General features: G+C 33.5%; 2 long non-coding RNA genes across 4 annotated transcripts in view; one reads left to right on the top strand and one right to left on the bottom strand.

The window, feature by feature from the left end:
* LOC141544743 (uncharacterized) overlaps positions 1-12,988 on the bottom strand; it is a 51,179-nt gene extending 38,191 nt beyond the window's left edge. Inside the window, exon 1 of the long non-coding RNA XR_012482775.1 lies at positions 12,842-12,988. This is a non-coding gene — a long non-coding RNA (uncharacterized LOC141544743). The remainder of the gene's footprint in view (positions 1-12,841) is intronic.
* LOC141544739 (uncharacterized) lies at positions 1,321-17,425 on the top strand. Of its 3 annotated transcripts, none has more exons than XR_012482773.1 (4): positions 1,321-3,476; positions 13,269-13,338; positions 14,253-14,325; positions 16,780-17,425. It is a non-coding gene; the product is annotated as an uncharacterized LOC141544739 (long non-coding RNA). The 3 variants fall into 3 exon arrangements; XR_012482772.1 differs by having other exon boundaries at positions 15,214-17,425; XR_012482774.1 differs by lacking the exon at positions 1,321-3,476 and adding an exon at positions 10,813-11,080 and having other exon boundaries at positions 15,214-17,425.
* The last annotated feature ends 1,154 nt before the right edge of the window (positions 17,426-18,579 follow it).

The following is an 18,579-nucleotide window of genomic DNA, read 5'->3' as shown; positions in this document are numbered from 1 at the left end:
ATTATTTTGTTTACAATTTTGATAATATATGATTATTTATTAAATTGGAATGTATTAAGTAACTGAATTCTATATTGGTGCTATTGGGAAGTTTGCTGAGGTGTGGTTGGATGATTCATTCTATGTAATTTATTTGCCTCTTTTCAGGAACTGAATTCTCCCATAAATGTAAGAGCTCCAACAAAAAGACAATTTTTATTTAAGAAAGGAAGTGTGTCATTGAATGATTAACTCTCAGAAGTTATAATTAAACCCTTCTTGAAGCCATTGAATTTCTTCTAAGAAGTCACCTTTCTTCTTTGCCTTGTGATTAGAAATATTTACTAGATATCTATGATTTCTTTTGAGAAAAAGGGCATGTTCTTGTAGATATCATTAGCCCCCTTTTTAATGTTAGACCATAAATTTGATCTGCATAATTCAACAAGAATAATTTCTTATTATTAATTTCTTGCAGGTTAATCCAGATTATTTCAGGCTTTCTCAGAATCTTACTTTGCTACTTAGAGAGAGCTATGATTTCATTCAGTGGGGGCATCTCCCCGAATTGCAATTTGCAATCCTTCTATGCCTTTTCATGTTTGTCCATGTCCTTCCATAAATTTTTCACAGCAGACCTATTAATCATGGAGTTCTTTCTCTATACGTTAAGTAAGTATTAAAGGAATATGAGTGCCATATTCAGGATTTCCCTGTTAACCCTTGCTTTTGTTACATAAATAGCATATTCTTTTACTAATTTATGTGTTATAATCTGACAAATATGCATCTTTTATCCCCTTGATTTTTCCTGTACAGATTGGCTGACAAATTATTTTTTAGTGACTATTGATCTCACAAAAACATTTTATAATGTCTTGTGACCCGTGGAATAAGTATAGTGGCATGAGTAAAAGAAAATAAGAAGAAACATCTGGATAATCTCAATATCTACAGACATTCTTTTTACATTTGGATTTTACACAAAAAAATCTTCCACAAGTGTCTACTATGGGTCAGGTACTGGGGATACAAAAACAAACAAACAGGCATAAAAACAGTCCTGTCTTCAAGGATCTAATGGAGGAGATAACACAAGAACAACCATGAGCAAATAAAAAAATTATATATATATACATATACATATGTATATATATATATAATTTTTTGTATATGTATATATATATATGTGTGTATGTGTGTGTGTAGTCATGATAAATATGTATGTGTGTATACACACACACATATAAATATAAATATAAATATATATATAAATATATATATATATATATATATATATATATACACACATATATATTTGAAGATCATCTCAGAGGAAATGCCTGACATTAAAGGGGACTAGGAAAACTTTATTGCAAAAATTGAGATTTTAGCTGAGACAAAGTAATTGAGAAAAGTGAGGAGGAAGAGATGAAGAGGCCTGAGGAATAACCTGTAAAAATGTGCAGAGTTAGGGTATGAAGTGTTTTATTCAAGGACCAGGAAAAAAGATCAATATGTCTAGATTGTAAAAACAAAACAAAACAAAACAAACAAACAAACAACAATAACAACAACAAAAAAAAAAAAACATGGAAGGGAGAAGATTGGAAAGGCAGGAAGAGACAATGTTAATTTAACAATGTTATAAAACTTATGACTTTGTATTGGATGCTGGTAATAGCAGAGAACCAGAGGATACTGAAATGGTGACATTGTCAGACTTTGTGTTTTAGGAAATCATTTCAATAGATAAATGTAAGATGGGCTGTAATAAAGACAGATTTGAAACAGGAAAAATTAACCAGAATGCTATTGCAGTTAAACAGGCATAAGATCAAGATGGCCTACATTAAGGTAGTGATATTGTCAGAGGAGAGAAGGGTACATATATGAAAGATATTGCAAAGGTAGAATTGACAGGACTAGACAACAGATTGGGTATGAGAGAAGAGAAAGACTGAGGATTCTACAATGACACTTACATTATGAGTTGGGATGACTGGAAAGATGTGGTATGGTACCCTCAACAGTAATAGGAAAGTTAGGAAGAGAGGAGAGTTGAAGCAAAAGAAAGTCAGGGGAAGATAAATGAGTTCATTTTTTTGTATATTTAGTTTAATATGTCTATGAAACAAACATTTCAATAGCTAATGGGAATCTGAGAGTAAAGATTAAGAGAGAGGTTATTATTAGAGAAATAGAACAGAGGATTATCTACATAGAAACAATAGTTGAATCCATGCGAACTTATGGGATCACCAAGAAAAATACTATAGGGGGGAAAGAGAATAGAACCTAGGCCAGAGCCTTGGAGAATAGTTACTTGACCAAGTGAGAATGTTTTGAGGATGGGGACACATAAGTTTGCAGTAAGAAAGCAGCTAGTAACCAGAGAGAATGGGGGTGACAGAAAATGCAAAGTGCTGAAGAAGATGGTAATAAGTTGTGTCTGTAGAAGGGTTTGTCATGATAAGGAGAAGGGCAACTTCTTCACAAGAAAGAGGAATACTTATACATACAGAAAAGCCACATAACTTTCAAGTGTATATTTAGTCCATAGGAAGTAGAATAGTGGATTGTAATAGTGACTTTCCAAATGGAATCTTTCCTTTTGGTTTTTAAAAGTCAAATGCTCTTGCCAATAGTTCTAAATTATTTCCAGGAAGAAATACAAAGAGATACAAATATCTCTTTGACCATGTCTTATTTATTGGAGGCAAAGTGGATGAATTAAAAGATTTTTAAAAGAGGGGACTAGCAAACTATGATTTTACAAAGCCAATGGAGCTTTTTGTGTGTATGTGAAAGCAGATAAGAAATATTTGCTGCAAATGCTTTGCTATGTAAGTTTCCCCCTATACAAAATGAGAAAATATACCTTTTCAATTATTTGGAAGAAAGGGTGAGGACTTAATTTTTCTTATGTCTTTGAAAAGACAACCAGAATTTGGAACTCAAGTGAAATCCCAGAATACTTAAGTCATCACCACACAGATGTACAAGTGAAACTTTTTTCTATTTTGAATTCAAAAGCAAAACTCCTAATGTTATACAAAGTATTATCAACATTAACCTTGAACATTTATTATTAAACTTTGTTTCCGGGAACTGTTATAAAGATTCTCTTGGTTCCAGATTCTATAAATGTTATCTAATGTGAGTAACTAACTTACTAAAAGAATAGATTCTTGAGTGTCATGACATGTTGACAATGTAGAAAAGTAATTTGATTGGTTAGTTACTGTTTCTCAACAATGTAAACCAAAGTCAAATAGAAAGGGGGGAGGCACTATACAGTATGTAAGGATGTCTATGGGTGCAAGTTGACTTAGAAAAACACATAGTAACATTATCTAAGTTATTGTATTTTTGTTTTTTTGTTAGGTATTTCTCAATTACATTTTAATCCAGTTTAGCTGCTCTTGGGTTTGTTGTGGAACCCTGAAAGGCACAGGCCTGGTGTTTGACACTTCTGGTAAAAGCAATCATTTAAGGTAAGTTAGACTCAAGAATGGATTTCACAGATTCTCAATTGAAACTCTGGGTTTAATTCATACTCCATTTGGTTTTGGTTGCATGTTCGTGACCTTCAGCTTAAAACAATTTCTTGTTACATGTTCTATTTCATAGAATTACTCAATTTTAAAGTTAGAAGGAATTGTCTAATTCAATCCATTCATTTTCTTTCATTTTTAAGCCTTATGCAAATTGGTGACATATGTTCTTTTATACTCTTCTTTTGGGTGAATTCCATGTTATCTTTGGAATCTTCTTTTATTCTTTCCTAAAAAAATATCTCAAGTAACTCATTTTTAATTTTAATTTTTTTTATTTCTTTTTCAGTATCAGACAGCCAGTATGTTTCTTTTTTCTTTCTTTTTTTTTTTTCTTTTTATTTACAAGATATATGCATGGGTAATTTTTCAGCATTGACAATTGCAAAACTTTTTGTTCCAATTTTTCCCCTCTTTCCCCTCACCCCCTCCCCCAGATGGCAGGTTGACCAATACATGTTAAATATGTCTAAATATAAGTTAAATATAATATATGTATACATGTTCATACAGTTTATTTTGCTGTACAGAAAGAATTGGACTTTGAAATAGTGTACAATTAACCTGTGAAGGAAATCAAAAATGCAGGCAGACAAAAATAGAGGGATTAGGAATTCTATGAAATGGTTCATACTCATTTCCCAGAGTTCTTTCGCTGGGTGTAGCTGATTCAGTTCATTACTGCTCTATTGGAACTGATTTGGTTCATCTCATTGTTGAAGATGGCCACGGCCATCAGAATTGATCATCATACAGTACTGTTGTTGAAGTATATAATGATCTCCTTGTCCTGCTGATTTCACTCAGCATCAGTTCATGTAAGTCTCTCCAGGCCTCTCTGAAATCATCCTGCTGGTCATTTCTTACAGAACAATAATATTCCATAATATTCATTTACCACAGTTTATTCAGCCATTCTCCAATTGATGGGCATCCACTCACTTTCCACTTTCTGACCACTACAAGGAGGGCTGCCACAAACATTCTTGCACATATAGGTCCCTTTCCCTTCTTTAAGATCTCTTTGCGATATAAGCCCAATAGTAACACTACTGGATCAAAGGATATGCACAGTCTGATAACTTTTTGAGTATAGTTCCAAATCACTCTCCACAATGGCTGAATGTGTTCACAATTCCACCAACAAGGTATCAGTGTCCCAGTTTTCCCACATCCCCTCCAACATTTGTCATTATTTTTCCCTGTCATTCTAGCCAATCTGACAGGTGTGTAGTGGTATCTCAGAGTTGTCTTAATTTGCATTTCTCTGATTAATAGATTTTATTATTATTAATAGATAATAATTGGAGCACCTTTTCATATGGCTAGAAATAGTTTCAATTTCTTCATCTGAGAATTATCTGTTCATATCCTTTGACTATTTGTCAATTGGAGAATGGCTTGATTTCTTAAAAATTAGAGTCAATTCTCTATATATTTTAGAAATGAGGCTTTTATCAGAACTCTTGACTGTAAAAATGTTTTCCAGTTTATTGCTTCCCTTCTAATCTTGTCTGCATTAGTTTTGTTTGTACAAAAACTTTTCAATTTAATATAATCAAAATTTTCTATTTTGTGATCAATAATGATCTCTAGTTCTTCTTTGGTCATAAATTCCTTCCTCTTCACAGATCTGAGAGGTAAGATATCTCATTTTTTTTTTAAATTGCAAAACTATTTATCTAGCCCCAAAGTATCTTTGCTTAGAAGATTAAATAGATAAAAAGACTTGATCACTTCTTGGTATTTTCAGAAAAGCAATAATATATAATTTTGTATAAGTCTAATCGCTCTATCACCACTCTTGGAGCACAGAATTATTGGCCCCTAAGTTGGAAAGGGACTCTATAAGTCATCTAGTGACAATCCAACCTTTTGTCATATATAAGCATCTTCCTACCACCAACTGACAGATCATTGTATTTAAACTTCTGTTAAATGTCAACAATGAGTTTCCTGGCTTTTCATGGCTTCATATTTATATTTCTGTTTCTTATGTTGTGTAGAAGGTGAAAAAGTAAATTAGTATTTAATTGGCTTCCTGAGATTATGATGAGAATCTTTGTATATTTTGGAATATATGTTACTCAGTGATTATTCTAATGAGTTTGAGTTTGCCTTTTGCCTGATCATTTGAAAGACACAGATTTCACATTAAATCTTTTTTTTTTAGTTGATTAAATATTGTTAAATTCAAGTGAAAGTGAAGTGTGTGTGTGGGGGGTGTCAATAGAAAGAATACATACTTCATCTCCTCTCTATTTTAAACCCCAAGACTGTACACTGAGTTCAATAGCTACCTACATTTTTCTTTTTTATCTTAAACCCTATTTTAAGATCACAAAACTGTCTTCTTACCAAGAATCTCAAACGACACATAGTCCAACACATACTGAACAGTATTTTCAAAAAGTTGTCAGTTAAACTGAAGATTTTGAGGTAAGAAGAACTGATTTCTTTTGAAGACAGCTCATTTTACTTTTAGACAATTATTTGAAAGTATTTCCCCCTTACATCAAACCAATATCATGTTTCCCAAAAATTCTTATCATTTCTCTTAGTCCTTTCTTCTAGGACTAAATATAATCAGTCTAATCCCTCTTTTACATGATAACCTTTCAAATACCTGGAGACAATTATCATATTCCCCTTCTTCCTTATTCCTTTCCATCCAGGAGTAGTCATTTTTTTAAAAAAATATTATCTTATCTTTATTGAAGCCCTGTTTTTACATTACATATGTTTCTGATTATATCTCCTCTCCCTACTTTCCTACCTCGTGAACTATCTCTTGCAATAAAGAAGGAAAAAGATTGGGGGGGGGGGGAGAGGGGAAGAGCAATTCAGCAGAACTACCAAACAGTTATGTTTGACAGAATATGCATTATTCTATACCCATAGTCCCCCATCTCTTCAAAGAGAGTGAGAATAAATATTTTCTCAACTTTTCCTCCATGCCAAATTTTATCAATTTAATCATGTATTGTTTAGGTTTTTCAGGCTTCTCCCCCACCCATTCATATTGTTGTAATCTTTATGTATGTTGAGGTTTATTTTGTTGTTGTTCTATCTACTTCTCTTTGTATCAGTTCATATACATCTTCTCATGTTTATCTGAGTTCTTCATAATCATTGTTTCATCTATAAGCCTAGTAGTATTTCATTATATTTATGTAATACAATTTATTTGGCTACTTCTCAGTCAATGGGTCTGGCACTATCTTTAAGTAAAATATAGCAAGGGGTTTTTTTTCACTTGTTTTCTATGTCAGATTACATCCATATGCCATTTAGTGGATATAGTTTCATGCTTTTAGAAGGAAGCATTTGCCTTTATGTAACAAAACAAAAACTTAAAAATGAAGAGCTAGGTTACATCCTGAGTACTCCTCTCTCTTTCATACAGTTAGCTGAATTTAAAAGAACATAATTCCTGATACATTTTGAGTTTCATCATATTATTTTATATTTTATAGATTTATATTCTATCAGATATATTTACTCCTTTTAAATGTATTCTTTTAAAAGGTTTGTCTAGTTCTTAAATATGATGCTTTTTATGGTTTGGTGTCAAAAGTGTTTTGAAATACACTCTTGTTTTATAATATAAATTATTTGGGAAAAATGTGATTCAGTTTACATAAATGAATTTTATAGACAACTTTTCAGCAAGTATTTGTGAGGGGATATCCCAAAGCAGGAAAGTCATAGCAATAACAACAAGCCATGGGATTTTCCTTCTTGTGAGTTTTACCCCTTTTTAAAAGATGAAGCTCTTTCAGTTCCCCTAGAGATGTCCTAATCCTCCTCATTTTTCTGTCTATATGTGGATAAACCCTCTTGCTACTTACTCTAGTTTGTGCAAGGTCGGCATTTTTCAAAAAGAACTTTATTAGATAACTAAGGGGGAAAAAAGAAAAGCATAGATATAATGAGTTACAGATGTCTTGACTTATCTTAACTTTAGATAATAAATATGAGCCCAAGTTAGCCACAGATTGGTATGGCTGACACATTAGTGTGATTAAAAAAGCTTATGTCATCCTATCTGGTAAACAGGCGTTGAGAAAGACAATTTCCCAGTCTGACTCAAAAAGAGTCAAAAAGGCACAAAACCGTGTGCTTCAGATTAACCTTGAAGTTACCTCCTCATTACTTCACTTAGCAAGCTCTATGACCTCTGAAAATCCTATTTTCTCCCCTGATTTGTTTCTACTCCTCTGGCTTCATTTGCTTAGAGCTTATTGAGTAGTCAGTTGTTAAGGCTGCTTTATGAGGCCTCTAGGCCCCTGTAGACAAAACCATCATTGCGGGGTATACAATTAACTCCCTCTCCCACGACCAGGAAAGGCTTTTCTGTGCCATCTTGAATCTCTTAAAATGGATAGTTTTCAAGACGTCCATGTGCTAATCCAGTTTCTGTCTTTGTCTTTATGTGTAAATATGATAGCCTTGTTTATAAGTGCTATTCCTTAGTTAGAATTGAGACTCTTGGTTTGGCTTATCTTTTTGTAGCCACCAGTATCTTTAGTTTGTAGACTCTTTTTTTTTTTTTTTAGCATATCAATGAATATTCTCTAATTTCTTCACCGTGTAAAGTTAAATGTCTAATTTATTCTTTTTAGTCTAGTAGTAGACCAAGAAAAATGGTGCCAGATATTGGTGAAAAAAGGCAAAGAAAATCTTTAAGTTATAATTCAAAGTTTGAAATAGTCACCACATGCCCTGCCAACCCAACTGAACAAATGCTACAAATGACACAACTAATAGAATCTTTCTCTCTCTCCCTCACTTTCTGTCTCTCTGTCTCTCTCTCTCTTCTTTCCTCTTCCCTTCAATTTAATGGCTGATAAACATAATTTAGTAATCACTAATATTCCTTCTTTTTCTTCCAAATGTCTTGTATTCTTATTTTCTACTTCCCAAAGGCATGACACAGTATTTTAAAGTGTTGTAATTTGGGGGAATTTCTTATATGTATTTCTGGCAGAAGTCTAACTCGTAACAAAGCTGGGTTGGGAAGGGGCAGGTCTGAGCTGCAGGTTGCAAACAACCTGATTACAACTTAGAGAGAAAAATACAATTCTGATCCTCCGCTAAAATGGAATACAAGGCTGTCTCTCTTTCATCCAGCTTAGAAGTTGCAATATACCTAAAATGGGGAGGGCTTCTTCCTTATTTGTGAAATACAGGTGCTTTGAAAATAGGATGGACAGTAAAATTAGACTAAGACTTTGGATTCCCCTCTATAAATGGGGATAGAATCTTTTATTATTGTCTTATCCTATGAAAATATGCCTATGAGTATAATAAAATTTTAATTTATTGGTTAAAATCTTTAAGTGTAAAGTTATTTGAGGTCATGGTTAAAAACATAAGTTATATTTGCTACATTTGTAGCAGTATTTCAGAAGTATAGAACAGCATAGTGGCCAGATAAATAATTTCTTAGAGATTTTTGGTTCAAATCTGATGCAATATTTACCCAAGCAAAGCACCACAAGAACTCTCAGGAAATCATTATGTTTTCAGACATAAAGGAAGGAAGCTGGACAGCTTCACTTCCAAATGATCCCTTAAAGGTCTAAGAGCAACCTGGTGCTTGGTGTTCACTGGTTCTAGCCAAGCTGTTTCTCGCTTTGTAGTTTACTCATTTTGGCTGTGCTCCTGGAAGAGAAATTAAGTAGAGCTACAAATCACCTAGGAAAGATAATGCAGGACATTTTAAGAGAAGGAACTATGTGTCAGAGTTAATGGACTTTGGTATAAAAGGGGAAATTTTGCTTTTAAAATCTATATATGAAGCCAAAGTATATGTGTGTGTATATCTGTGCATCCAAGCCATGGACTAAGTTAATGGTCACTATTATTTTTTTTTAATTAAAGCTTTTTATTTACAAAAGATATGTATGGGTAATTTTTCAACATTGACCATTGTAAAACTTTCTGCTCCAAAATTTTCCCTCCTTCCCCTCACCCCCTCTCCTAGATAGTAGGGTAGTCCAATACATATTAAATATGTTAAAATATATGTTAAATCCAATATATGTATACATATTTATACAATTATCTTGCTGCACAAGAAAAATTGGATCTAGAGAAAAAAAAAAAAAACAAACCTGAGAAAGAAAACAAAATGCAAGCAAATATCAACAGGAAGCGTGAGAATGCTATGCTGTGGTCCACACTCAGTTCCCACAGGCCTCTCTCTGGGTGTATATGGCTTTCTTCATTACTGAACAATTGGAACTGGTTTGAATCATCTCATTGTTGAGAAGAGCCACGTCCAGCAGAATTGATCATTGGATAGTTTTGTTGTTGCCGTGTACAATGATTTCCTGGTTCTGCTTATTTCACTTAGCATCAATTCATGTAAGTATCTCCAGACCTCTCAGAAATCATCCTGCTGGTCATTTCTTACAGAACAATAATATTCCATATCATTCATATACCATAACTTATTCGGCCATTCTCCAACTGATGGGCAACTATTCAGTTTCCAGTTTCCTACCACTATACAAAGATGGCTGCCACAAATATTTCTGCACATTTTTGCTCCCTTAAGATCTCTTTGAGATATAAGCCCAGTAGAAAGACTGCTGGGTCAAAGAGTATACACAGTTTGATAACTTTTTGAGCATAGTTCCAAATTGCTCTCCAAAATGGCTAGATCCATTCACAGTTCCACCAACAATGTATAAGTGTCCCAGGTTTCCCCAGATCCCTCAAACATTCTCATTATCTTTTCCTGTCATCTTAGCCAATCTGACTGATGGGTAGTGGTATCTCAGAGTTGTCTTAATTTGCATTTCTGTGATCAATAGTCATTTGGATCACCTTTTCATATGACTAAAAATAGATTCAATTTCTTCAGCTGAAAATTATCTGTTCATATCCTTTGATCATATATCAATTGGAGAATGGCTTGAATTCTTACAATTTTGAGTCAATTCTCTATATATTTTAGAAATGAGGCCTTTATCAGAAACTTTGAATGTAAAAATGTTTTCCCAATTTGTTGTTTCCCTTCTAATCTTGTCTGTAATAGTTCTGTTTGTACAAAAACTTTTTAACGTAATATAATCAAAATTATCTATTTTGTGATCAATAATGCTCTCTAGTTCTTCTTTGGTCACAAATTCTTTCCTCCTCCTCAGATCTAAGAGATAAATTATACTATCTTCTAATTTGTAAAAGTGCAAAAAAATAGAGCTACAAATCACCTAGGAAAGTGTAAAAGGCTGAAACTCTTGAGTCAATGTACTGAGGTTGGACAAACAAGCACTTGAGGCTAATTGGACAATACTCTATAAGAATATGCTTGGAAAATGGCCCTTCCCACTATCCTATGCTGGCCCAATTGTTTGGTGTATATAGAGAATTGTGGGAGGGACTAGGAGGTGCAATGAGACTAGCCAGTCTCACTCTGGGAGGGAGAGGAGGAGGTGAGGTCGCAGAGATCCTACACAACCATTCACTTCACTTCTACTGCTAAAGACCAAGAATAAAGACTTTTGCTTATCTTGATTCCAGCTGATTCTAAGGTATCCAGGATGCTAACATGGTAAATGTTAAGTAAATGTTAAGTAAATGGTCACTATTATGGTTTAATCAAGGAAGTTTAGCTTTGGGAGCTGGATAGCTGGTAGCTCGCTCTTAACATGAGATTATAAATTTATTCCTAACTGGTATGTAGAAGAAGAATCAGAAATTTTATTTTCATCTCTGCTATTAAAGCTCTGATGTTTGATTTCCATTTTCTCTGTATAAAATAATAACTCCTATCTTCTCATAACTCTGGTATCTTCTGTATGAGTGCTAAAAGACCAAATAGATTTAGGATTCAAAAAACATTAAAATCATGTGACACATTGAATATATAAAATAAACATTCAATAATAATGACCTTGTCATTTAGAATCATAGCAAGTAGTCATCTAGGATCTTCATTTACCAAAGAGAAAGAATTGTTGTTGAGAGAAGGGAGGAAAGGAGCAGTGGTACAAAGGACAAGGAATCTCATTCCTATTTGGGCTAAATTATGGTTCAGTTTGAAAGAATACAACCAAAATATTTTAATTCTCTGCTGGTTGATAGCGCATAAAACATTTGTTGTGAGTTGCCAGAAAAGTAATGGATACTTCAGAGTGGAATTGCTGGTTGAAATATAACTAAAACCATTTCCCTACTAAACTACACATAAAAATGGCTTAATCCTTTAAGTAACTGTGACTAACTTGTCTAACTCTCTACTACTTTCATGTCTTTGACCATTGCATTCCCTATTTCTAGAAGATCTCTCTTATTGAATTAGTTATTTATCCCCTCAAAAAGTTCTTTTCAAATGCCATTTTCTCCCCAAAGCTTTTCTGAGCCTCACCAGTAGGTAATGACATTCCCCCATGGATGCCACATAGAAAAACTTATACTTTTCTAATAGACTTATCATTTAATATTATGTATTATAGTTATCTCTGTTTCTTATCCCAATACTAGAATATAGGCTTCATGCTAGCAGAAACTGGGTATTTTTGTAACTTCCCTAACACTTTTTATAGTGCTTCACACCCAAAGGATACAATAAATGTTTACGAAAGGAATGAATTATTTCTATACAGGAACCATTTTCTGGTCTGGGCATTTCATTATTTGAGTGCTATTTATTTCTCCTGATTTAGGACAACAATGAAAAGAACTCGTCACCATGTCAAAGAAATGCAATGAATCCAGATTCAGTAGTAGCAGATAAAATCAACTATAGGTCACTTAAAAGAGGTGTGTGTCTATATATATATATATATATATAGACACACACACACTTTAAAGGGGGAAAATTTGACCATGGAAAAAATATCTTTCAATATTCCATCAAACACTCTAGACCAGCTGCAAAATTAATAGCTGGGAAATGCTCTCTTTATGATCTATGACAACTTCACCATATAGGTTATTATGTGTAATGAGCACTAGCTGTCTCACTGAAAAACCTTGGTGATTAACATTATAACATAGAAAATGACAACTGAAAACTAAGAGCTAAAAGCAAATACCCCATCATTAAGTTTAACCACGAGAGGCTCCCAAGTTGCAAAACTTGTGATAGGAAAGGGCTCTTAGAACCAAAATTTCCATCCAGAAGGAGTATTGATTGTGCCTTTGGGGGATCTTGGGATCTGATTCTATGGTCTTCATTACAGTATAAGCAGTTGCCAGACCAACTGTGGGTAATGGAGAAAATAGCAAATCTTATAAAAAGAAAAGAAAAAGAAAAAAGAAATCCCCCTTAGAAACAAAGAACTATTAACTTAGCTTGAAGCTGTGCTCCTCATTGCTTATGCCATCTTCTAAGTTGTCAAATCCATAGTATTTTGTGGGTGGCAAGATGATGTCATCTTTATTCAACAGCTTGTAGTAATTTCCACTCCCAGCCCTGTTTGAAATGTTGAAATTATGGAAGTCAATAGGATCTAAGCTTACAGATGAAAGTATCACTTTTCTTTTCCATTGAGATCACAATACTTGTCTTTCTAGCAGAATGACAATTGTGCTGTCACCAAGATTACATCATGCTATCTCCCTTGAAATGGCATCATTTAAGTGTGTGAGGACAGCTGTCAAAACAAAGCACACTTGGCTGTGAGCTCTGTGAATCCCTAAGGCACGTACTAATTAGTTTGCCTTTTTCAGATTATTTCAAGAGAGGAATCTAAAGTAATACTTTATATTCCACAGGAATGTTTATCTGACAACCATCAAAATCCCAAACAAAAAAGACATAAATCATCACATGTGCCTAAGATAGGTAAGATATATAGAATTCATATCTGTATATTTGTGAATCTAATTTTATGATCACTATTCATTACCTTAATTTTCTGACTTGAGATTCATGTTGTAATCTTTTAGGAAAGTAATCCAGGGTTTTCATGAGAAATGAGAGAAGTCATCTTTCCCAATTCCATAATGTTCTAGAGATTTGGGTGAGGGAAGAATTCTACTTCCAAAGACTCTGTAGAACTAATGGAACAATATGAAATGAGGTCTTCCAGTGTGCATGTCACCTTATAATATTCATATGAGGAGCTCATTATTGTCTCCATTTTGCAGAAACTTTGCCAACAATTAATTGGCAAAGTCAGTTCTATAACTCACAAGTTCCAAGCTTTCTGTGCATGAGTGACAGAGATGTAAGGGGCTCCCACCACTGACATGTAGCTCTCCCTGGTGAGATCCCCAACAGCTGTTTAACAGTACATAGCAACACAACACATTTAAGAACATGAATGCTCTATCCCTTTGAAAATAAAAGGAGAATACAGCTGCTCATGTTGGGATTTGGCTAGAACAACAGGAATAACACTCCTGTGTTTATGAAAAACGTGAAGTGATCTTTAATTGAGCAGAAAAATAATAGTTACATCACCGGGATTTATCCATCATTAAGTACATTTAGTTTATTTTATATTCCATCTGACCTATGCATATGATACTGTAGGTTCTTCCACACTTAGGAAGGGTCTGAACACTGTGCAAATGTTTAAATAAATCAATTAAATACTCAGGGCCTTATATTTATGTATCAACTAAAAGATAACAGCCTCTCTACAGTTCTTGAAGTGTTTTGGCTATGAAAGCAGTTGGACTGTAGGTCTTTTCCTCCGCATCAATGTCTGAAGGGACTTAATTTTGTTTTTGTTTTTTGTTTTTTCTATTTAGTCATTTCACAAAAGAAAGTGTGATGGTATAGAAAAAAGGATGCTAAATTCCAGGAGAGAAAGACTCAGGAGAGGTAAATCTCTTTAAAAACATCTCTGGGGTCCTGTGGAAATGCAATGTATATTGAAAACCTAAGGAAAAAAAGTAAAATGAAAGAAAATGTATTGGGCTATTGTTTCTTTTTTAAAAAAGTATGTTTCCTGGTTTTCTATGGGGTGCATGACTTATAGAAAGATTTAAACTCAATTTCATTGTATTATGCTCCAGAAAACGGCTTCAAAAGAAATTTTGATAATATTCATGATTTTAAATAGAAGCATTGCTATTTAGAAATATACAGGAACAAATTAGCATCTTTTTATTTATGTAAATATAAGTAGCTTATTTCTGAGATGAATGTTAACTGACCTAACAGCAGGGCAAGATAGTAACATTGAAAGGTACTAAGTTAAAAAAATAAATTTAAATCTTAACTCTGACACTAACTTAATGTTCAACCTCTCTGGGCTTTGTCTTATTTGTAAGATCTGAATGATCTATCTCATAGGGTTGTTGTGAGGAAAGCATTTTAAAAATCTTTCTATATTATATGTGTGAACTATTACAAATAAGTGACATGAATTTTATATTTTTTTCCCCAGAATAACTAGCATGACTAAAGAGTTATCTCACTTTGTGAAAATTTCTACTTTCACATAAACTTCAAAGTAGAAGGTGCAAAAAGAGGCTTACTTTGTTTAGAAACATACTACTTAATATGAAATTCAAAGCACAATATGAAAGGAAGTTATATTTTCATTTTATTAGAATCTTTTAATATCATCATTCTAATATATCAGTCCCATTCTCCTACATGGTAAATTACCTCTTAAAGCAAAGATTAAAACATAAAAGGAAAAAATAAAAACCAACAATCACATCTACTTACTCTGATGTTGTATGCATTTTTCTTTATCCATAGACCCACCCATCTCTGCAAAGAGATAGGGAAGGCACATTTTTTCAACTCTTCTTCAGGAATGACCAGCAGGATGATTTCAGAGAGGCCTGGAGAGTCTTACATGAACTGATGCTGAATGAAATGAGCAGAACCAGGAGATCATTATACACGGAAACAACAAAACTATATGACAATCAATTCTGATAGACATGGCTCTCTTCAACAATGAGATAATTCAAACCAGTTCCAAATGTTCAGTAAGGAAGAGAGCAGTTCCATCCAGAGAGAGAACTATAGGAAATGAGTGTGGTCCACAACATAGCATTTCCATTCTTTCTGTTATTGTTTGCTTGTATTTTTGTTTTCCTTCTCAAGTTTTTTACTTTCTTTCTAGATCAGATTTTTCTTGTGCAACAAGATAACTGTATAAAGATGTATACATATATTGTATTTAACATACACTTTAACATATTTAACATGTATTGGACTACCTGCCATCTAGGGGAGGGGGAGTGAGGAGAAGGTGGGGAAAAATTGGAACAGAAGGTTTTACAAGGGTCAGTGTTGAAAAATTACCCATGCATATGTTTTGTCAATAAAAAGCTAATAAAAAAATAATAATAACAATAAAACTCTTCTTCAGGCCAAACTTAGAAACTAAAATTATTACACTCTGTTAAGTTCTCATTTATATTATTGTAGTGATTTTTATATAGATTTTTGTTTCCTGGTTCTTCCATGTCATGCTGCATCAGTTTATAAGTCTTCACATTCTTCTTTCAATTTTTCATGTTCCTCATTTCTTATAGCACAGTGAAATTCCATTGTATTGCTGTACCACAGTTCAATGACTTCATAATCAGTTATACTTTTTAGAATTTAATACCCATGCCATTTAAGGTAGCAAAATTTTATTTAAATCCTACTGAATGGAGAAAGGCTATCACTATGATACAAATCATTCTAAAAAACAACTTAGATTTATATAAAACTTTAAGGTTGCCAAAGAATTTTACAAATGTTACCAAATTTTATTCTGGACAAAAGCCCAGTAAGATAGGTTAATTGGTTGGTTGTTGTCTGTTTTCCAAGACGACCCAAATGACTTCACTATGTTAGAGTCCAAGTTACCCTGTGTCTAACTGGCTGATCAGACTAATGCAAGCTCAGAATGCTCTGCTACAGGTCAGGTACAAATAATCCATGTGAACATTTGAGGGAGGTTCTCTAACTCTGCACAACTCATACTTCTTTTTGAGCTCCTCCAATTCTGTTTTGCTCATAGAGCACAACACCTCCTCTGATGAGGGCACACTATGCTGGGCAGTCCTGTGCCAGTGTCTCCCATGTCACACAATCAATTCTAAAGTTCTTAAGAGAGACCTTGAGAGTGTTCTTGTATTGCTTTTCTAACCATGTGAACATTTGTTCTGTGTGTGTTCTTCATAAATAATCTTTTTGGAAAATATACATTTGGCATTCAAACAATGTGGCCAGTCCAATAAAGTTATGCTCTGCATTAGAATGTGAGTGTTTGGCAATTTAGTTTGAGAAAGAACCTCACTGTCTGGTATTTTTTCCTTCCAGGTAATCTTCAAAATCTTCTAAATTGTGGTATTTGAATGTTATGGAATATTATTGCTCTGTAAGAAAAGACAAGCAGGATGAATACAGAGAGGATTGGAAAGACTTACATGAACTGATGCTGAGTGAAATGAGCAGAACCAGGAGATCAATATATACTTCAACAACGATACTGTATGAGGATGTATTCTGTTGGAAGTGGATATCTTCAACAAAGAGATCTAATTCAATTCCAACTGATCAATGATGGACAGATTCAGCTACACCCAGAGAAAGGACACTGGGAAATGAGTGTAAATTGCATTTTTGTTTTTCTTCCCAGGTTATTTTTACCTTCTGAATCCAATTCTTCCTGTGCTACAAGAGAACTGTTCGGTTCTGCACACATATATTGTATCTAGGTTATACTATAACATATTTAACATGTATAAGATTGCCTGCCATCTAGGGGAAGGGGTGGAGGAAGGGAAGGGAAAAATCGGAACAGAAGTGAGTGCAAGGGATAATGTTATAAAAAATTACCCATGCATATGTACTGCCAATAAAAAGTTATAACAAAAAAAAAAAAGAAATAATCATTATCTGCAAAACAATTTCACACTAGAATAAACAGAGAAGAGATAAAATAATAAATGTATTTAGTAGTCCAGTTCATAACTGGGGGCTTGATTTATTTTTTTTTTTTTAAATAAAAGTCAATTAATTAAAAAAAAATGCAGAATGGCCTGAAAGTGGGAGAGACTAAAGTCAGGAAGTCCAGGTGTAATGAAGACTTGAGGTAGAAGGGTGGTAACAGTGAGAACAGGAAGAAAGGATATTTCAAAGTAATGATAAAATGTGGCTAATATTTGGAAAAAAATGTGAAAGCCTTTACATACTATCTTTTTACTATCTTTTCCACAGGGATGAGAGTAAGAGAATTGCTTACTTAGTTATAAATATGAAGTATAAAAGGACTTTTTAAAAACCCAATTTTATTAATTATATTACAAAAAGTACTATAAGCCAGTCATTCACTTCCTGAGTGAAGGTCAACTATAAGGAAATGTAATCCTTTAGCAAATATAGATATTTAACAATAGGTTACATCTTCTTGGCCAGATAGACTTTGGAATGTTCTCAGCATAATTATTTTTTAAAATAATTTAAGGATCATATCCCAAATGTTGAATTTTCTCTATTGCTAGTAGGCTTTCTTTTGTTTCCTAGATAATACTAGCTTTCATTTATAATTTTCACTTTATTATTTATCATTTTCAAAGTAATTTCCTCACAAACATTCCTATAAGGTAGAAGCTGTAGTACCATACCCATTTTGCAGATGAAGAAATTTGGAGAAGCTGTATAAATTTGCAGGATGACTAGTTGCTAACTATTGAAGCTGCTCTTTCCCCATACACGATAAACAATAACCAATAACAATAAATACTCTCTGGTTCATCATTTTCATTATTTGAGATTCAGTTAGATATCACTGAGGAAGTCACAAGTCAGAAATGTTCAAAATCCTGGGATCTAACAGATAGATGCCCAATTCCTTCTCACCTTTCCCATGGAAAATATAGATATATAAACCCATACTTTAGAATACTGACTTTCTTTCAGTATTATAGTTTATAACTCAAGTACCTTTCCTGATGGCAGGTAAAAGAGCTGGGAAACATGAGGGTAGTCAAGTCAACAAGTACTTATTAAATACTTGCATTACATTGAGGATACAAAGAAAGGCAGAAACTGTCCCTGCCCTCAAGGAGCTTATAATTTAATGGCAAGACAGAATGTAAACAACTATGTACAAACACT

The sequence above is a fragment of the Sminthopsis crassicaudata genome, chromosome 1 (genome assembly GCF_048593235.1).
Source record: "Sminthopsis crassicaudata isolate SCR6 chromosome 1, ASM4859323v1, whole genome shotgun sequence".
Lineage (NCBI taxonomy): Eukaryota > Metazoa > Chordata > Mammalia > Dasyuromorphia > Dasyuridae > Sminthopsis > Sminthopsis crassicaudata.
The sequence above is the reverse complement of the archived record's forward strand: the minus strand, read 5'-3'. Positions and strand labels throughout refer to the sequence as shown.